This window comes from Delphinus delphis, chromosome 9 (assembly GCF_949987515.2).
Source record: "Delphinus delphis chromosome 9, mDelDel1.2, whole genome shotgun sequence".
In the NCBI taxonomy this organism is placed as follows: domain Eukaryota; kingdom Metazoa; phylum Chordata; class Mammalia; order Artiodactyla; family Delphinidae; genus Delphinus; species Delphinus delphis.
This window is the reverse complement of record NC_082691.1, coordinates 46,562,740-46,585,349: the sequence shown is the minus strand read 5'-3', so window position 1 is coordinate 46,585,349 and position 22,610 is coordinate 46,562,740. Positions and strand designations below refer to the sequence as shown.

Below are 22,610 nucleotides of genomic sequence, written 5' to 3'. Positions count from 1 at the left end.
CACTGATGTCTTAGCTGACCCTCCATAGACAGTATGTACACACCCGCCTTGTCTCTTCTTACAGCCAGTAGTCTCTGCTGAAATCCTCCAGTACAGACCAGACCTTCACTTTAGTCTCAAAATTAAGTTGGAAGTTTACCAACTTGAATAAATTCATATCAAACTCCAGTTTAGCTCAGGGCAGCTGAAATACCATGAAAAAGTCCAATTTCCCAGCCAATTGCCAAAGCAATAAGCTCACTTTCTTTTGGCTCTTCATTCAGATTTGGTAGTTTGTTTTTTTAAAAAACAAGAAAGACCTTCAGCCTTTCCATCTGCTGTTTTCCACTACTTATATTGAAAAATGAGTATTTCAAATGTCAACTCAAAATACTTCAGGAAATCTTTATAGTAGCCTTACTTCCTGAATGCATTTACAGACTCCTTTCGGAGAGAAAAAAAAAAGTGTTTTTCTGTAAGTTTAAATAAAAGTGCTTTCTAGGAATCCCAAAGGGACTAGGTCACTGGAGGATACCATGGCCAAAATACCAGAGAGAAGGCAGACGGTGTGAGATACTACTCAGGCTTTGAATTGGCACTCTTTTCTCTGAACTAAGAGAAAAAGGAAATTAAGAGTTGTGGGATTTTTTTTTTCTTGAAAAGACTAAGTTTGTCTTGAATGGTTTAATTTGAGCTTCTGCAGGACCAAGATACAGTGTGGTTCAATAGTTTTACACCAATAATATGAAAAGCAATGTTACCTTCTTCCCTGTAGCTCCTTTTTCTCTCAGTACTCCTGGCTGTCCTGGGAGCCCATGGATGAGTAAAGATTTTTATTTCCCAGAAGTTCATATTTATCATGGAACTCCCCTTTGAGGTACTCGAAATTGGTCACATCTTGTAATACCTGAGAAAAGCCTATGAGCAGGGAAATCTGAATAGTAATTAATAGTCATTAAACTATTTGGCCTTGGGCAAGTTCCTTAACCTCTCTGGGTCTCAGTTTTGGGTTATGTTGTTTGTTATGGGTTAAATTGTGACCAGCCCCCTCCCCCAAAAGATATGTTAAAGTCTTAACCCTTGGCACCTGTGAATGGACCTTATTTTGTAATCAAGTTAAGATGTAATCAAGTTAAGATGAGGTAACTAGGGTGGATCCTAATCCAATGTGAGTGGTGTCCTTATAAGAGGAAAACATAGTGTGAAGACAGGCACATATGGAGAACCCCACGTGAAAACAGAAGCCAAGATTAGAGTGATATAGCTGCAGGCCAAGGAATTCCAAGGATTGGCCACCACCAGAGGCCTGAGAGGCAAGGAAAGATTCCCTATAGATTTTGGAGGAAGTATGGCCCTGCAGACACCTTGATTTTTTACTTCTAGCCTCCAGAACTGTGAGACAATAAATTTCTATTATGTTAAGCCACAGTTTGTGGTAATTTGTGACAGCAATCCTGAAAAAAAACTAATATAAAAATGAAATAAAAACATTGGGACCCAAACGTTGCTTCCAAGTCTAATATTCAATAATTCTACTCACTTTCCAGTTAATTTGTGGTTAAGAACAAGTCCTTTAAAATGTTCAGAGAAAACACATGCTACTTTAAAACAGTATACAAGTGTCCTTACTGCATTTATTAAGAGCAAAATATATTGAAAATAATTGAAAGTCATTTCAGCTAAATTATAAAAACTAGTGAAGTGAACCTAAAAATAAATAGAAGGATATAATAAAGATGACAGCAGAAAATAATAAACTTGCAAGCAAAAAGCAAGAAGAGTAACAAAATTAAAAGGTAATACTTAAAAATACTAAGAAAATAAACTTCTAACAGTAATGATTAATATTAAAAAATAAAAGTCATAAAAAACAGTATTAGGAATGAAAGGTGAATATAATTATATACATAGTAACATTTTTTTGATCACAGAAAATTTCTGTGACAATTTCAAATATATTAGAAGCATTATAAATGGATAATATTCAAGAAAAATATAAATTACATAAATGACATAAGAAGGAATGAACAAACTAAATAAACCAACCATTAAATAAATTGAATCAGTAATTGCAAGTCTGGAACTTCCTCTCCCTCCCAGATCACAGACTTAGTTTTACAGTCAAACCTTACCAAATTTTTAAACATCTGAAGAAGAGATATTCCCTCTCTTATACAAATAGTTTTGAAAATAGAAAAAGAGGGAAGTCTACCCAATTTATTTTATGAGGCTAATAAAACTTTGATTTAAAAAGTCATACAACAAGATAAGAAAACAAAAATCACAGACCAGTCTCCCTAAGAAAAAGAATGCAACTTAAGGTTCTCGTCAAAATGGGGCAGGAGGGACTAGATTTAATTTCCCATCTGATGCAACTAAAAAAGCAGACAAAATACATGAAACAATGACTTTCAAGACATTAGACACTAAGTAATGAAGGATAATAATTCCTGAGAGAGGGGAAACAAAATAGGTGAAAATTACAATTTCCCAAGTTTACTGTTTGGGTAAAGTTCCCAGGCCATGGTGCAGGGAGAGAGAACCCAGGGAAACATCAGAAGTCTTTCTAATTTAAGGAGACAAAGGTAGGAGTCTGGGTAAGCCAAGGTATCAAAAATTCACACAATAGATTACCAGAGAGGAAGGATGCCATGGTGAGAACTATGGAGATCTGCTGTGCATCCACCTTGAGTATTTAGCTGAATACTGTTCAGCACAGAGTGAAGAAACTACCCAAGGCCAAGAAAACAACCAGTTTAAAGGATCAGAGAGAACTGACAGCAGGAGAGATACAGTGCCTGCTCCCAGTGGCAAGAAAGAAAACTTCTCAGTGCTGAGGGCATAGATTAGAGTTCTAAAAAGGGTCATGCCTCAGTAGTGGGGAAAAATTAACCCCAGACTAAATGCTGCTTTTGTCCCACCTAATAAAGCTTAACAGCAAGACCAGAATGCTCAAACTGTTTTCAAGTAGTATAGAAGCATCTAAGAACAAAGCATAAAAATATTTATACGAATACAGAAATATCTAACACCTAAAAAGGTAAAATTCACAATGTTCGGTAGCTAATCAAAAATGATCAGGGATTAAAGAAAGCTGCAAAAACTTGACACAGAAAATGACACAGGTGATAGAATTCGTATATAAGAACATTAAAACAGTTACTATACTGCATTCCGTATGTTCAGGAAACTAAAGGAAAGTTAAAACTTGTTAACAGAGATATGAAAGATATAGAAGGACATAAATTGAACTGCTAGAGTTGAAAATTGCAAAGTATGAGATAAAAATACACTGGATAGAATTAAAAGCAGATTAGACATCACAGAAGAAAAGATAAGCAATCTGAAAGATATAGCAATAATAAATGAAACACACAGAAAAAAGAGACTGAATAAGAATGAGCAGAGCATCTGTGAACTGTGAGAAAACTCCAAGCATTTAAATTTAAGTGGGAATTTCCTGGGTGAAGGCTGAGGGTGGGAAATATTTCAAGATATGCTAACCTAATATTTTCAAAATTTTATGAAATCAGTAACTCATAGATCCAAGAAGATCAATGAAACCCAAACACAAGAAATATGAAGAAAACTGAATTAAGGTGCATTATAATCAAAACCAGTGATAGAAAAATCTCAAAAGTAGCCAGAGAAAAGACATTATGTAGTGAAACAAATGTATAGATCACAACAGATTTCTCATCAGAAATAGTGTGAGAAGACAGTGGACCAACATCATGAAAGTACTGGAAAAAAAAAAAAGAAAGCCATTAATCTAGAATTCCATATTCAGTGAAAATGTAGACAGGATGCAGACTCTTTTGGAAACCAATTTGGCAGTTTCTTGAAAAGCTAAATATTTATCGTATGACCCAGCCATTTCACTCCTAGGTATTTACTCAAGAAAAATGTAAAACATATGTCTATACAAAGATGTGTACATAAATGTTCATAAGACCTTTATCTATAATATTCAAAAGCTGGAGAAAACCAAAATTTCCATTAACAGATGAATAGATGAACAAATTGTGGTATATCCATACAGTGGAATTCTATTTAGCAATAAATAATAACAAACTATTCATACATGTTAAACATAGATTTCAGGGACTTCCCTGGTAGTTAAGAATCCACCTGCCAATGCAGGGGACACGGGCTCGAGCCCTGGTCCGGGAAGATCCCACATGCTGTGGAGCAACTAAGCCCGTGTACCACAACTACTGAGCCTGCGTGCTAGAGCCCGCGAGCCGCAACTACTGAGCCCACGCACCACAACTACTGAAGCCCACTCACCTAGAGCCCATGCTCCACAACAAGAGAAGCCACTGCAGTGAGAAGCCTGCGCACGGTAATGAAGAGTAGCCCCCACTCACGGCAACTAGAGAAAGCCCGCGCGCAGCAATGAAGACCCAATGCGGCCATAAATAAATAAATGAATTTTTTTTTAAAAAAAAAAAAACAACCTACAGCAAATGTCACACTTAAAAGTGAAATTTTAGGAGCATTTCCTCTGAAGTCACTTCCTTTAAATGTTGCACTGGAGACCCTAGCAATGTAAAATGATAAAAAGTGAATAAGAAAAAGAACTAAAAAGGAAGAGGCAAAACTGTTTTTATTTTCAGACAGTATGCTTATGTACACAGGGAGTAGAAAAGCAAGAATCTTTACAAACAATTAGAAATAAGAGATTTTGTCAGCTGGCTGGATACAAAAATCAATATACCAAAACAAAACAAGACAATAACAAAACAATACTTTTCCTGTACACCTGTTATAGTTAATTGGAAGGTACAGAAAAAAACAATTTACAATTGCAAAAATTTCTCCAAGGTACCTTTTTAACTAAAAAAGTAGAAGATCTTTATGGATAAAATGACAAATATTTTCCTAAAAAAAGTAGAGAGGTTTACTCTGTGGTTTGAAAGACTCAATATTTAATCCAAAGATTCAATGCAATTTCAAAAACTCCAACAGGATATTTGTCAAATTTGACAAGCCAATTCTAAAATGTATATGTTAGAATTAAGAATAACCAGGGAAGAAGATGAGAGTATTTTCTCTGTGGATGATAAAACATTATAAATCTATCATAATCAAGACAGAGAGGTAATAGCACTGAGAGATATAAATAGTCAAATGGAGCAGAATAGAGAACTCAGGCACTGATCCTCACAAATATAGAAACTTGATATATGACATAGGAGGTATTACAAATCAGTGTGGCAAAGATGCGCTACTTAATAACTGATGCTGGGATATTTGGTTATCCATATGGGGAAAAAATAGACTCCCTACATTGCCCTATCCACAAAAATAAATTCCAAGTGTATTAAAGACCTAAATTTTAAAAAGTAAAACACGGACTTTTTCAGAAGAAAATACGTAAGAATATATTATGACTTTGGAGTCAAGAAACGTTTTTAAATAATATTCCAAAAGCCCAAACCATAAAGGGATAGAAACACATCAAAATCTAAAACTTCTATTGTATACGCTGAAAAGTACTCTAAGTGAAAAAGACAAGCCATAGCCTCAGAGATTTGCAACCCAAATAACAAAGGACTATTATCCAGATATATAAAGAACTATTAACTAATAAGAAAGGAACACCCAACATCAAAAACAAAAAGAAATCAGTATCTACAGGAATTTACAAAAGAGAAAAACCGAGGTCCATTAAGCACACAAAAACTGTTCAGTTAGTTATCAAGGAATAAAAACTGAACCAATGAGATGTATTTTTACATGCTTCATACTGGCAAGAATGTAGAGAAAAGAGCATTTTCACCTGTTGCTGGAAGGAGGGTAATCTGGTCCAAACATTTTACCCATTGTTTATTTGGGCAGGATTTTCACAGTATCAAAATTGAAAACTTGCGTACTCTGTGATCTTCCAATCCTGCTAATGAGAGAAACTTGTATCCTTACAAAAGAGGAAACCCAGAGAATGTTTATGGCAGCATTGTTGGCAAATGCACAAAATGGAAAGCAATTTAAATGTCCATCAAGAGGAAAGCATAAATTTTAAATGAGGTATTCTCATACAATATAGTATCGTAAAATAATTGAACTGAATGAATTAAAGGCATATAAAAACACAAATAACTAAGGCTGAGTATAAATATATTGCAGAATGATATATTATGTAAAGTTCAAGAATACAAAAAAAGCAATATATGGCTTATGCATAAAAACATATGGGAAAATTATAAAAAACTTCAAAAGAATGATAAACACCAAATTCATGATAATGGTTACATCTGGGGAGGGAAGGGAGGACAATAGGATTGGGGAGCACAGGCAGAGGCCTTCAGCTATATCTGTAATGCTTCTTCTTAAAAAAATTCTAGAATACATGTGGCAAAATGTTGATATTTGATAAAGCTGGGTTGTGGACATGGGTGTTCTTTGTTATTCTCTATAGTAGTGAGTATATTTTAAGTATTTCATTTTTGAAAATGAGAGAAGCTTAAGATTATATATCCATCTAGTGCAAGACTGGGATTTGAACTTAGGTAGTCTAACTGCCTAGTAGCCTTGTTACTCTATATGGCCTCTCTGAAAGTGGCATTAGATGACGTAATATGTATATATACATATATACATACTATAGACATGTATAGACATAAATATAGTATATATATGTATATACACACATGTATGTACTTAGCATATTTAGCACTTAGCACATTGTGTGACACATCAAAATCATTCCATAAATGGCAGCTATGATCACTATATTAGTACATTTTGTGTCTCTTGCAATTTTATGTTTATATATATATATAATGTATATTTGTTTTAGACCTGTGTCTTACATATTCTTCTAATACCCAATTCTCATAAGAATCATGTCAATGACAGCAGAACAATGATGGATTTTAACGCTCAGCATGGCTTGCCAGATTCTATATGCCTGCAGGATGAGTTATAGAAATTGTGAAGGGTGAAATAAGGATTCATTTATTTATTCAACAGCCCTTATTGAATACCTATTTTGTCCCCCAAACTGAGGATTCAGTAACAAAGAAGAAAAAAAGGAAACAAAATCCCTGCCCCAGTGGGGTACCACTGTCCAATAGAATATAAAGCAAGCCATATATGTAATTATATTATTAACAGCCACATTTACAACATTAGAAGAAACAGATAAGTACAATTCTAATAATATATTTTACTTACTCTAATACAACCGAAATTTTGCCATTTCAGTATGTAATCAATATACAAATGTATTAATCATATAGTTTGCATTTTTTATTTTTTGTACCAGGCTTTGTAATCCAGAGTGTATAGTACATTTACAGCACACCTCAGTTTATACCAGCCACATGTCAAGTATTCAGTAACCACTTGTGGCTAGCGGCTGCCATACTGGGCAGTGCATTTCTAAAGGGTGTAGTAAGATGAAAAGTAATTCAAAGAACATGCAAGTTGAGGTAAGTGGTAAAAAGCAAGGGAAACGAACAGTGTGCTTTTAAATAACAGTCTGGGGTAACAGTAGTGGTGGGCATACTTTATATTTAGGAAATGAATTTTGAGGAAGTAACTTTTGAGCTGAGATCTGAAGGATGAGAAGGAGCCAGCTACAAAACAAAAGGAGGGAAGTAAACTTTACCGAAATTCTCCTATGCTTTTGTAATATGGCAGGCAATAATGTTCTTAAAGAATCACTCTGTGCCGAAAGAGGACCTCTAATGCTAATAAACAAAAAAAAATGTAAACAGTCATCACTAAAATAAACTAAGATTTTGGTTTTTCTTAAACAATACGAGTTAAGCATCAGACTCTTTTCTGATGAAATAACAGGTGATACATACATGATATGTATTGCATTTGGATATAAACGAAACTTTACATAATATTACATAAATGCTTCCAAGCAGCTTAGACAACTCACTTTGGACCTTGCACTCCAAGGCCCACTGGTCCTCTAGGATCTGTAGGTCCTATCTGGCCTACTTCTCCCTAATGAGGTAAGAGTATTTGAAGAGTATTTGAATATAGCAGCAAAATAAAAATAATATGTACCTACCTTTGATCTCCTAAGAGCAAAACATATCAGCAAAGTAAGATAAAACTGAGTTTCATATGCTCTACTCACATATATGTGTATATGTGCATGTATCTATTCTGTATCTATTCAAATATAAATATATTTCAGGCATATATATATATATATATATATTTGGAAAAGATAGGCAGTTATATTCCAGAGTAACTAAAGTTGACACACGAGAAGCCAAGGTTACTGCTAATCGAAAGCAGTATCATAACCAGAGAGAACAACCTGAGCTTTCACCATTGGGCTCAAATCAGAAATCTCAAGGACTTTAACTGTATTCTATTGAGCTACTTCTCACATGGGACTCTCGAAGGAATCTACTGAAAGGGAGGTACTTTCAGAGGAGTATTTATTTAACAATGATCAGTGATTCTTTGAAGCAACATTAAGGACAGCTGGTTAAATAAGTGTCTCTCCCCAACGGATAAATAATAGTTCTAATTTAGAAGGTAATTTGCTTCCAAGTTCATAGAAAATTTTTTATTTGCCAGGTTATTCCATATCTTTATATTTTTATTTTTAGAAATTTATTTAATTTTGGCTTCATTGGTTCTTTGTTGCTGTGCGCAGGCTTTCTCTAGTTGCGGCAAGTGGGGGCTACTCTTCGTTGCGGTGCATGGGCTTCTCATTGTGGTGGCTTTTCTTGTTGTGGAGCACGGGCTCTAGGCGCGTGGGCTTCAGTAGTTGTGGCGTGTGGGCTCTAGAGCACAGGCTCAGTAGTTGTGGCACATGGGCTTAGTTGCTCTGCAGCATGTGGGATCTTCCCAGGCCAGGGCTCGAACCCATGTCCCTGCATTGGCAGGCGGATTCTCAACCACTGCGCCACCAGGGAAGCCCCTGACTCCATATCTTTAACTAAACGTTTTGGTTGTTGGACCTATTGTGGGGAATGAAAACTAGCCAGCCCACAGGTAACCTCTACTGATATTACTGCTTGAGTTTCTAGAATAGGGTCTCACAAGTAAAAGTAATAAAAGCAGTAAATTAAGATGGTGTAAATATAGTCCGCCACCTTGGTAGCCACCGGTTCTGTGTCTGTGGATTTGAAACTGAGTCCCCATAAAATTGAGTTCCTCTGTTGAGTTTGTGATTAACCTCTCTATCCAAAAATTTATTCCATTTTAGAATTGAGTAGTATAAAAGAAAAAGGGGGATTGAAATCGAGTAGGACCCTGTGAGGCCCTCCCAGGTACAAAAGCCCCTCCATTTCCCCCTTTCTTGTTTGTAGAAAAAGGCTTTAATTTCCTGGGCCTTCCCTGAGTTCTAAGGAGCAGGCACAGGCAGTTACTAATTAGTGAAACGGGGGAATGCAAAAACAGAGGAAGAGGGCTTCCCTGGTGGCGCAGTGGTTGAGAGTCCGCCTGCCGATGCAGGGGACACGGGTTCGTGCCCCGGTCCGGGAAGATCCTACATGCTGCAGAGCGGCTGGGCCCATGAGCCATGGCCGCTGAGCCTGTGCGTCTGGAGCCTGTGCTCTGCGATGGGAGAGGCCACAACAGTGAGAGGCCCGCATACTGCAAAAAACAAACAAAGTAACAAAAACAAAGGAAGAGGAGTTAAACAAAAAAAGTAATGACAATAGTTCAGTGATAAAACAGAGTACTAGTTCCTCCATAAGGGACAGACATAACAATCTGATGAATATCCCTGAGTTGTTCTTCAGGAACTAAGATCCCCCTCCACCGCCTGCCTCTTGTTTATAGAAGCTTGGCATCTCTGACTCCATATTGTACCTATCTGTTCTGCTGCTTTAACCTCTGAGTCATAAGCCTCTGTTCAGCCCTGCATGTAGACATGTTAATCACTAAAGGGACTCAGGTTAAGATTTGTGCAAACAGTCCCTTACTCAAAACTTACCTCCCACGAGGAGATAAGGAAGTATGAACAAAAGTAACGATTGTCTTATCAAGATTTATAGGAACATCAGGAACAGACTCAGGTCAACTGAAGTCAACTAACCGAGAACAAAATGTTTTCACAACCCTCCTCGGACCCTTGCTGGCGCCCAGATATCTGTGGTCGTCCTTCTCTTCTTGATCTTAACTCCCTCCTGCTTCCCCCTTCCCTAGCATAAAAGAAACTTGAATTCTACCCCAAGTTAAGATGGTTCTTTAGGACATTAGTATGCCATCTTCTTGGTTTGCTGCTTTTCCTCTCCCCAGCACTGTGTCTCTTGACTTACTGGCCTGTAGTGCATCAAGTGGTATGAGCTTGGACTCGGCTGCAGATTCAGCCAATCTTGGATGGAAAATATTCAAGGAAAAATATTCCAAAAATATCCAAAAGAAAGACCTGAATTTGCTGCATGTTGGCAAATATTTACATAGCATTTACATTGTATTTGGTATTAGCAGTTATCTAGAGATGATTTTTAAAATACAGGAAGATGTGGGTAGGTTATATGCAAATCCTACACCATAAATATAAAGGACTTGAGCATCCTCAGCTTTTGGTATAGGGAAGGGGTGGGAGTGCTGAAATCAACCTTCCAGCAGATACTGAGGGATGAATGTAAAAGCTTCTAAGAGCATAAAGAATACATATAACATTTTCTAAACCATTAGGAATGCTAGTACATTTTACATTAAATAGAGATCTCTCATTTTTAAGTTCATTTCCTCTGCTGCCTTCCAAATGCACTGGCCACTGACCAGAAAACAACAATCAGAATATAGATAGATTAAACTCTTCTCTCATTTAGAAAGTTACCTTGGGACCAGGTGAGCCTTGTCCTGGGGGCCCTTGTGGACCAGGTGGACCAATAGGACCTTGGATTCCCTTTAAAATGAAAATTTAAAAAATAATATTAGTGAAATTAAGAAGAAATTTAAATAAGAGTAGTTTCAAATCTTCTAAAGTAAAAGTTTAGTTCACATCCCATAATTGATTACTTATACTCAATTAATACTTGTTGAATGGGTGGCAGAGGCTGCTAGTAGAACCATAATATGCATTCTACCATTTTTCCACAGTAAGAGAATTTTTAACTGGCCTGCATGGCTGCCTAGAATAAAGACCATATTTCCTAATCCCTGGTGCAGCTGGGTGAACTGGTTGCTGGCCAATGGGATGTGAATGAAGTGATCTGGGCAATTTCTGGTTCATGCTAAAGGAAGGATGTGCCTTCTCTTTCCTTGTTCCCCTCCCCCTTGCTGAAGTGAAGACTTAGTTGCTATCCTGGATTATGTGGATGAGGAAAGCACCCTTGGAATGTCAGACTAACAAGAATGAAGAAGCCTGAAACTCTGAATTCCCTGACGAATGGAGCCAACATGCCAGCTTGGAGTTTTAAATAAGAGAAACAAAAAATCCATCTTATTAACCTATTTCACCTCAGCCACATGCAGGCAAACCTGTATCCTAGCTGTACCAAGCAATATCTCTCAGGATGTGAAATTGAAAATTTGACCTAGGCTCTAAGAAGCGATAGCCTGCAAACACCAAACTGAAGAACGGTCTAATACTTGACTCTCATTCACATTGTGGGTATAAGAAGGGAGAATAGACAGGATGTAATAAGGTCTTCTTTGGAGAAAATAGCCTCATAAAGTGTTTTCCTTGGAGAAAATGGAAGGGGTTTGGCTTGCTTCTCTCTTTCCCACATTCTAGACAGGGAACATTAATTTTCCCACATTCTAGACAGGGAACATTAATGAAACGACTTGGAGACCTTGATTTTTATTTTTGGAACACAATGGACCAGTGTCTGACTCATGCCTGAGCAAGTTAAAATGGGCTGTGACAGCCAGCAGAGGGCTGGGGTGGGATCAGCCTGTGCATCCAGAGTTTGTCGGTGCAAAGGACCCATGAGATTTTTCCTGTGGCCCAGATGTACTCTAGATGCTTGGAGTTGACCTGGAACTGCTTTGAATCCTGTCCAAGAGGACCTAGAAGAGTAATGGAACTCCAACAGAGAGAGTCAGTATAGAGTAAAGCCCCAGAAAAGCAGAGGCTGATGGGGAGAAACAGCTGGAGGGAAAGAGTCCTTCATCCATGTCCCAGGAGGGGCAGTCTCAGGGGCAGTGCAGGAGCCCCACCAGGAAGAGCCTCAGCATCAAACATCTGCCAAGACCAGAGGACCCAAAGCCATCTGACAATAGACCAGCCAAGAAAGAACTTCCATGCCTCCTGCCATGCTCCCATCCTTGATTCAGCCTGGGAGGATAAGAAGCACATTCCACCCCATGGACAACAGATTCTCCCTGCAGCTCGTACAAGATAAATGAAGATTGAAAGGAAGATTAATACATTGACTAGATAGTTTTTATTAGACAATTAAAACTGATCTGAAACTTAGAGGTGATCCTATAACTTATTATTACCTAAAAGTGATAAGGAAAGTCTGTAGCCTGCTGGTAACTTTTTTCTGTGGTAAGAAAAAGAAAAAACGTTACCCACTGAAAAAAATTTAAAGTGATGATGAGAGAAAAAACAAAGATTTTGTTTTGTTTACACCCCATAGGCCATGACTGTGCAAATAATGGTTACAGATACATGATTATTTTATTACAAATGCTATCCCATTTTCTCCAGCTAGATGATGCAACTGTTGTTCATTATTGTTGATGAAGATGAAGCAGTCTAAACGACTTAAGGAAGCTGAGATTCAGTAGTTATATTGAACCATTATAAGAAGGAATCCTTCCTGACTTACACAACAGTCTACAAGTAGCATGCAAGACCCCCCAAAATTCAAAGGATATGTGTGCATATACGTGTGTACACAAGTATATGTGGTTATTTATATTTCGATTCATTTTTAAGAGATTTGAAGTAGTCAAGCCTCCAAATATTTAGTGAAAATCTGCAGGCCACTTGAGAAATACTGTAAACATGTTGCTGGAAACAAGTTCCCCCAGAAACAGATGAGTGGGAAAATTAATGTCTATAAGAGAAATGGGAAGATCTAATTATAACAGTAATTCAATGGGTAAACATGTTAAGTTAAGAATAAGAAGAAAAATGGGGAACTGCCTGCATAGAGGCTAAATTGAAGTCGAATTTAAATCACTTGTCTTAAAAAGGTAAACAAATTCTTTTCTTGTTCAGACAGTTTACAAATGACACATTCCATTCAATTTCCTATCCAATAGGGGCCAGCTCCATATGGTCACATATGCCCTAAAAGGTTTTTTCTCTTGGAAAAGAAGAGAAAACAAAAGTCAAAGAGGTCTTTTTGTTTTTCCCTTTGTTTTCTTTTCAAGCTGTAGAACAACAGGTTCCACCAAGAAACAGTATTAAAGGCATCAGGGAGTTGCAGGTGGGAGGTCCAAGATTCACAGCCATCTGGAAAGGCTTGGCTTTCTTTGAACCTCATTTTCAGCTTCACAGTGGTGACTCAGCACCAGGAACACCACAAGGCCCAGGATGTGACAGCGCTGTCACTTCCAAGATCAGAAACTAGCTGAAACAGTTTTGCTGAAACCAGCAAAAAAACTACAAAGTCTGAGAATGCCTGGCAGCATAGTCAAACCTTTGTAGTCCAAACAAACCAGCTCTTAATTATTATCTAAATATTATATAAATATTTATCCTGGCTTCTTCTGCACCCTAATCCCCCTAATGTATTATACTAGGACCTCTACCGAGGGGAAGGAAATAGAAAAAGGAGTAATACCCAACTTGGCTGTTGCTTGGATTAACAACAATAAAAATACTGATTAATTAGAATATGATTAGAAATAAACTCAGAGTTAATGTCAGCAGTGAGATTTGGAGTTATCTCCTTTTTTATCCTTCCCTTCTCTCACCATCCTAGATGAAGGAAGTACTATTTGTTTGCTAAGCAACAGAATAATTCAAACCATAATCATAAATTTTAATCAAACTGTTTTGCCACTTTCTACACAGGAGGACATTCAGCATAAATTTGGATTTGTTGGTCACTTTGATTAAATGAGATTATGTAGGTAGATAGTACTGTTATATTATCTTCACATTTCTTTTTTTAAATTAATTAATTAATTTACTTTTGGCTGTGTTGGGTCTTCGTTGCTGTGTGCGGGCTTTCTCTAGTTGCGGCGAGCAGGGGCTACTCTTCGTTGCAGTGCGCGGGCTTCTCATTGTCGTGGCTTCTCTTGTTGCGGAGCATGGGCTCTAGGCACATGGGGTTCAGTAGCTGTGGCTTGCGGGCTTCAGTAGTTGTGGCTCACGGCTCTAGAGCACAGGCTCAGTAGTTGTGGCGCAACGGCTCAGTTGCTCCGCGGCATGTGGGATCTTCCCGGACCAGGGCTCAAACCTGTGTCCCTTGCATTGGCAGGCGGATTCTTAACCACTGCACCACCAGGGAAGCCCTCTTCATGTTATTTCAATCTAACAAAATTGCCTTGCTTTTCCAAAAGTTGTGATCAGAAGAATTTGGAAGTCATTCCAGCCAAAAATTTAGACACAGCCTCACAGATCTTTCTTTTGTTCTGACCAAGAGCGGCCAAGAGCTATTTGTAAACTCTATCTGTGGTTTGCTTCTGTTCAGGAACAATGCTCCCTTAGTAAAGTGGTTCCCTCTGATTCTGGTCCTTGTTTTAAGTTTAATAGTTTTTTAGATTGCTACGTGGCTGGGGGTGGGAAACACTAATCTACTGGCGTCAGAAGAGAGTGGGATTTCATCATTCACAAAGCTTCAAGGGAAAAAACACACACAAACCAACAGGTAAATAAATTATCACTCCCAAGGGAAACTAAAAATATAAGCTAATGCTCCAAAACTCTTGTCCTGTAAATTAGGCTTTAAGGGTAAAAGTCACAACACCAAGAAACATACAATTTATTTTTTAAGTCTTTAGAAGTTCTAAAAACTAAAATCTCATGAAACCATCTTATCCTTCCCTACATGCACTTTTGGATATATATTCCATTGCAATTTCACTATCAAATGTTCTTATAGCAGTTTGCAGTACTGGCCTTCAGTGAACACCAGGTTTAAGCCAGAATGTTCTGTACAAAAGGGAAAGAGAGAAAGCGTCGATTACCTGTTCCCCTTGACTCCCAATTCCGGGGATGCCCATTGGTCCTTGGGGTCCCATAGGTCCCATATCCCACAGTGTAGAAAATAAGTCAGAAGTATAACAACTAACCTCATTATTTCATACTATGCTAATCTTGAATTACGCTGGATTAAAGTCTATCTTTAAACCATAAAGAAGCTCCACATGGAAACTTAGAAAACACTGTTCCTTTTAAATAGTTTGTAGTTCAAATTTGCCAAAATAGTGAATGATGTTTTCACTATTTGGTCTAAATTGGTGACTCTTTGCCCCAGTTTACATTTATTTTTCACACAAGAACCCAGAATTCCTGAATTGTTATTATAATGACACAAACCCTTCTTGCTAGGATCATAACAGAAATATTTAGAAGTATAAAATTCATAGGGTGCAAGAAAATAAATATTTGAGAGAGAAATTAAAGAAAAATATTTTTTAAATTTCTAAATACCCTTTCCCTCCAAATCTTACTAAAATGCATTTTAAAAATTAAGAAATTATCTAAGGTAAGTGCAGCAAAATTAAAGAACCTCACCTTCTCTTTCCAGGAATAAATTTGGGAAATAAAGTGAGAGTTATCAGTAAGAAGAACAATACCATTCATCCATTCTCTGTGTGTTTCAACAAATATGTGTTGAGTGTTCATTATGTGCCAGGAACTGTTCCAAACACAGGGAAACAGCCGTGACCAAAACAGTCAAAACTCTCTTTCCTCATAGAGCTTTCATTTTTGTAGAGGAAACAGAAGATAATAAACAAGATGGATAGGAGAAATAAATGGTATATTGAATAATCGTAAGTGCTAAGGAGAAAAATAAATGGAGGGACGGGGAGACAGCTGCAGTCTTGGAAAAGGTGACCAGGGATGGTCTCACTGATGAGAGGGAATGAGCCAGGTAGAAACTTGGAGGAAAAGCATTCCTGGCAGAGCAAACATCCAGTGCAAGGGTGATGCCTGGCAGATTCCAGAAATAGCAAGGAGGCAATGTGGCTGGAGCTAGTGAGCACGAGGGGAAGTGGTAGAGAATGGAGTCAGGGAAGTGTGGCAGTGGGCTCAGGCAGAACAATCAGTAGGGTGTTTTAGGCCATAGTAAGACCTTTGGCTTTTCGCTGAGGGAGATGAGAAGCCACTAGACGGTTTTGAGCAGAGGAGTGAAAGATCTGACATTGTCTTGAAAGGCTCACTCTGGAAGCAGTACTGAGAACAAACTGAAGAGATGTCCCTGTGAGAGATGATGGGGGCCTGGACCAGGCTGTTGAGTGAAGGTGGTGGGGAGTGCTCACATCCTAAATAGATTTTGAAAATAGAGCCAACAGGATTTGTTACAGATTGAGAGGACCCTAGGGTGTCTTTGAGGTTTGTGGAAGAATAGACTTGTCATTTATGGACAAGGAGAAGACTGAGATGAAGCAAGGTTGGGGGAGGGTATACCAGGAGCTTAGTTTTGGATATGTTAAGCCTGAGATGCCTAAAATAGACATCCCAATGGAGGTATCAAGTAGGAAAGAGGGGCCTGAGCTGGAGACATAAATTTGGGAACCCTCAGTATATAGATGGCATTTAAAGCCATGACTGGGTGAGTTTACAAGTAGATAGGGAAGAGAGAAGGTTCAAGGACTGAGCCCTTTGGAGGCTCCAAGTATTAGAGGTCAGAGAGATGAAGAACAACCAGCAGTAGAGACTGATAAGGTGCAGCCAGAGAGATCAGGCAAAGAGATTTTTTCAAGGAGGTGAAGATCCTAGCAGAGGATGCTACTGATAGGTCAAGTAAGTTGGCAACTGAGAATTGACCACTGGATTAGGCAACATGAATAAATACTCTTATTTTAATGTCAGTTGTATTTAGACTACATCAGGGTTTACAGACTTTTTCTTAAACAGTTGGATAGGAAATATTTTATGCTTTTGGGTCATAATAAGGTCTCTTTCATAACGAATGAATGCTGTTTTGGTAGTACAAAACCAGCCATAGACAATACCCAAATGAACAGGTGTGCCTGTGTTCTAGTAACACTTTATTTACAAAAACAGGCAGGCTGCCCTGTAGTTTGCCAATGCCTGGGCTAAAATAAATATGTTTTTATAAACAAACGCACATCGTTAGGTCCTACTTTATATAATATTAAAAACCTGAACCTGTCATTAAGACATGTCCGGGCATATGCTTCTCAGTGTTTCACTTTGTGTCAATCCCTAGTCTAAATAAATATCACGGATGGAAACATGTGAAGGACTCAAGTTCTACTTCAGAGCTGGGCTATTCTGATTCAGAACTTGATTGCTTATCAGGTGGCAGAGAGTGCACTAAATGCTTTTCATGCTTTATCTCATTTAATCCTCACAACCCTCTGAAAGTAAGCGTCTCCATTTTCCAGATGAGGTTAAGCAACTCCCATTCACACATCTGATCGACGGCAGAAGCAAGATTCACGTTCACTCCCCCAACTCCAAACCCAACTCATATCACTCTTCTGCAAATATTCAATAAAATAAGAGAGATCCTCTTTGGGGTATTATTACTTACATTTAATATCTATATTAAAGCTACTTCCTTGTGCTGCAACAATTGTGTGTATTTGAGAGTCCTTATAGAGGTGTTCATCTAGCCTCTTGAATCACAGAATATAAAAGAATAGGAAAGGAAGAAAGGAGAAGGGAAAGGGAAGACAGTATTGATTTGGTAAGGGAATAGCAGATGAAAGTCTTGCAATTACTATGTGACAATGTTCTGACATTTAATGTGTTTTCTTTGCATGAGCTCCAGATGTAAAACCACGAATGCTATTTCAACAACACCTGGATACGTTAATTTACTAAACTCATAACACAACAGTTCTCTTGTACTCAGTACTCCAAAGGAAGAAAGAGCATCTTACATATTTTTAAGGTACTTTGAAAGTGGAGTTACACCACCAGTGCTGAGCTATTTGAACCAAGAATTGTATGACATCTAAAATTTGTATAATTCACTATTTACCACTGTCTCTACTATTTAAATACAGATGCCCAGAAGAGACAGCTACCAGTAAATAGTAAATAAAAGGAATAAGTAATTCAAGTAGAAATACAACACCCAAGATAATTATCAATGTCAATCCTTATTTTAATATAATATATAATATAATGATATGCTTAGACATTGACATATAAATGACTCCAAACTGATTTGAGGTCTCTGTTTTTTGCACATTTCTTATAACTCTTCCCCTTCTGGCAGCTTTCCCTTTGCACTGGTCTTTAAGGCCTTCATAATTAACTGGATACCTGTGGTGTATGATCATCAGGTTGTACATAGTTCATAAATGTACATACATAAAGAACAATGAAAAAAATAATTGTATTGTCGTCCTTTCTATTATACACCCTTTTGCAGTACCTTGTCCCCTTCGATTGACGGGCCTTCTAATCCTTGTGGGCCAACTGGTGCTTCAGAACCTTTTTCACCCTGAAAGTATATGGAAAGGATATCAATGCACTAATAAAATTCAGGATTTTAAAACAGTTCAAGCATTCAAAGCATCTGAATTCACTGCTAACTATAAATGGGTAATTCTAACTCCAAGATTTGTAAATTGCCGAAGAAAATTAGCATTAACATTCATAAATAGAATCTATCCAAGCATAACGCATGCAGCATCACTAAAGTTGGAAAAGCACTCCATTCCTAATATAATCGGATATATCTGGATATGGGAGATCTGATCAACCACATATTATAACTAACAGAATCAGTCTTCCGTTTCCTCAACATTTCTATAACTGGATCCATTACACAATGAAAATTTGTCTCTCAGTATATGAAATAATATTTGCTAAGATTGAATTGTTTATTACATGTTTTATACCAGAATTTATAATCATTTATTGAAAACTTAGTTTTAGAAGAATTCATGGAAAATCTTCTTGGATATGCTTCCAGAGTCACATGACCTATGTGAATAGCTCTGGTTGTAATGTAATATCAATGAAGTCATAACACTGTGCATTTGTATGAAAAACAAACCATATAATCAATCAGAAATAGCACACATTTCATGAACCGAGAGCAGAATCAAAGAACATTTGCAGGAAACCTAGGAAACAGGAAAACACACCTTAATGTCCATCTATATTCATAATTTCTTCACTTAAGCCCTACGTCATTGCAAAGTAGCCCCAAGAAGAATATACAGAAACCTCCAATTTGGTCTTGCTGGTTGGGGAGTGAAGTGTTCTGACTAATGGGTTCTTCTGATTGTTACCACAGAGTATATTTGTGTCCAGTCAACCCTAAAACAACACTGAATATAATGAGTTCTTTCTTTGATGAGTCAGAGTGTGTTATTATGAAGGAGTGTATCATTATTTCATACAGTTGAAACTGTCACTAAGACATGCCCTGAAATAGGCTTCACAGTGTTTCATTTATCCCTTTCTCACTTATTTCTTAGTTTTGAAACCCCACAGATGATAAGGAGAAATAATTCTGGCTATTTGAATTTTCAGGTTGTTTGGGCTACACATAAATCGAAATTTACTATGTGCCAAAGAAAAATTCAAGGAATTATGTATTATAAAACTTTCTGAAATGCGGTGCCAAATTGCTGGCCTCTGCCTTCTCATGATGATACTTTGGTTAGTCAAGAGCATTAGTAATGTCCCCTTCATCCGACATATTATTTCCACTTACTATAACAAATTAAAATTTGTTAGTTAACAAGGGCTTCTTTTAAAATTCAATCCAGCAGTTACAACTTCGTGTGAATTACTTGTTTTAACTAATTGATTTCCCTTTAGTTGAGATTTAGGTTTCTCATAGATAACTGAATATTGATCATGGTGGAAGAGGCTGAAAATGAGAAGCAATTTTAGAGTGTGAGGCCGTCCTGAGAAGGTTGGATCTCAGTGACTCAACTGAATGACTGAAGTGGAAGGTCTTAGACACTTAGAAAGCAGCACATGCTTCTCTGGGTAGTGTGTATGCATGCATGTGTCTCTGGGGGAAAGGTTTTAGAAAAGAAGAAAAAAGGACCCCAAAGTTTATCCTTACTTACTCTGAAAGTTTGTTGATGCTGCCCAAAGTGTCTTGGAAAATCATTTCCTAGGTGGCCTGTGGCAAAGGAGCCATATATTATGGGTAAAGAGTCTAGAGCAGGGATCAGCAAAGTACAGACCATTGGCCAAATTCAGCCCACTGCACGTTTTTTGTAGGTACAGCGTTATAGGAACACAGCCAAGTTCATTTATTAATACATTGTTTAGGGCTGCTTTCATGCTGCAGCAGCAGAAGTTAAGTAGTTGCAACAGATATCGTATGGCTCACAAAGCCTAAAATATTTACTGTCTGGTCCTTTACAGAAAAAGTTTGCCAAGCCCTGGTCTAGAGGAACCTGAGCTCCAAGAATTACATATGGGAGGCAGTGGAAACATTTAAATTCTCCATTGCCAGGTAAAAGGTAGGTCTTGCATAACATTTTGCTCCTTCTGGTAATATGGTAACTCCAATTCCCTCCACCCACCCACATTTCTTTTCTTACGTTAATGGAAGTACTATGACAAATTGTTTTATTGGACTGTTTCTTCTGTACGTTTCACAAAACAAAGCTGTGGGTAAAGCTTGGTATAGCCACGTTCAATAACTTAATTTCTGGGCATAAAGATGCTATTTATCACTGTGACTTTAATGACTACAAACTACTTTAAGAGATTTCTCTAATTTCATATGCGGTAATTATATGAAGAAGCAGCCTTTCAGTTACTTATTTATATTTGCAAATGTCACGATAGCTTTATATTAAGGGGAAATTTACATATTACTTCGTTTAATAGGGTGAAGGTGGTCAGGAGAAGATACTTGACCTGGGATAATTGGCTAGGACACATTTTTGTAAATTTGTCATTCATGACCATGCAATACAAAGCATTTTCCCTCAGTGTAGAAGGTGTTGTTGTTACCTTTGGTCCTGGAGGTCCTTCTCCTGGTAAGCCCCTCTCTCCTGGTGCTCCCTCAGGCCCACGGGGACCCTGGTTAGGATACAAGGGGGTGAGGAACAAGAGAAAAGAGAAAAAGAGAGAAAGGGAGAGAATGGGAGGAGGGGGAAGAGAGGAGACGGGAAGATAGAAAATGGTCATATTTCAGTTCGCATGGGCATAGTCCTGTTCATGTGATTAGTGAGAATCCTTCTAGTAAACTCCATACTGATCAGTAGAATCATAGAGTTGTGAAGAATAATATTCTCATTGTATTAAATACTTGTTCCATTTGATTGGCATAAGATGTTCTATTCCGGTGTTCTCAATTGGAGGAAAATGGAAATTAAGTGATGCTTCAGAATAAGGATGAGGAAATCAATCCTATGAGGAAAGGCTAAAAATCTAGGACTGTGTGGCCTGGAGAAGGATGTGGAGTGATTAATCATTTAATTAGGTTATCAGGGGAGCCCTGTGAAGAAATCACTACACAGCTGTTTTAAAGCACTGAATTCTATTCATATGTTGTTTTAATTTCCATCCTGATAAATTTAGATTCAAACTTGAATTCTTTCAGGAACTGGTTGAATCCATTGGAGGTTTATGTGCAAGTAGGAATCGTGATAGAATCATTAAGGAGGAACAGGATTTTCCATCTCAGCGTTTAAAAGTAAGAAGCCCATGTGGCTGTTCCTCAAAAAGGCACTCAGATAGGTGAGGACTTCTCACATAAGGAAAGAAAAACAACACAGTCCCAGGCTTTGAAATGGACTGACAGGAAACATACTCATTGAAAAAGAACAGCAAAAGAGTCACTTAAACCTGGAATTTTAAAAGGTTATAAAGTGTTCCCCTCTTTCTTCTTGGCCAGAAGGCAAAAAAAAAAAAAAGTAGAAAAGGGACTAACAATAAGAATTGTAGAAGCATGAACTGGAGCTTTTCCTCTAATGGACCTAGAAAGATAATTAGGGCTTTCTTGCCAGGGCAGTAAATCTTTGATGGAACAAGGTCTACTGAGTTGCCCAGAGTCCCAAAGCCAGCCGGCTGCAGACACTCTGAGTGATCTTGGGACTCAGTATATAGTAATCCAGTGTAATTTAGGCGATACTTTCTACTCAAGCCTGGTAGCAGAGCTAGGATACAGCATTATGCTCATCAGTGACTGATCACAGCTACAGATTTGTGAGAGAGAAAGCTAACTGTATCCCATATTTAATTTTTTTTGCCTTTCCCTAATACTGTATATTTAAAAGAGTCTTCTTTAGTATTTGTGCATAGCCAATTTAGTAAAGACTTTAATTGAAGGAAAAAGCTAGCATTTAATTCAATTTGAATTGCTATGCTTGTGGGAAAACTAGCTTTTAACCATCCAAGACCTTAATCAAAGCTCTAATATCCATGACAGCTTACTCTAATGTTAGAGAAATTAACGAGGGGGAAAGTAAACATGAGCGTGAAAACTAGATTGCAAACTAAACAGACAAGGCCTAGCTACTATCACACATGATACCAAAAATATTAACAAATTACTCTTTTCCCCACCGATATGACAAATGAAAATAACTCAATTTACATTGAATGCAAAGGAATCTTTTTCCAGTTCATTCAATTTTTTTTTCCCATTCTTTCAACAAAT

At 37.6% G+C, this 22,610-nt stretch overlaps 2 protein-coding genes across 2 annotated transcripts in view; both read left to right on the top strand.

Annotated features, from left to right (window-relative positions):
• C1GALT1 (core 1 synthase, glycoprotein-N-acetylgalactosamine 3-beta-galactosyltransferase 1) overlaps positions 1 to 21,904 on the top strand; it is a 215,425-nt gene extending 193,521 nt beyond the window's left edge. The window contains exon 10 of the mRNA XM_060020472.1: positions 20,363 to 21,904. The gene's annotated coding sequence lies outside the window, so the exon portion shown is untranslated. The remainder of the gene's footprint in view (positions 1 to 20,362) is intronic.
• MIOS (meiosis regulator for oocyte development) overlaps positions 20,434 to 22,610 on the top strand; it is a 119,081-nt gene continuing 116,904 nt past the window's right edge. The window contains exon 1 of the transcript XR_009520613.1: positions 20,434 to 20,460. The gene's annotated coding sequence lies outside the window, so the exon portion shown is untranslated. The remainder of the gene's footprint in view (positions 20,461 to 22,610) is intronic.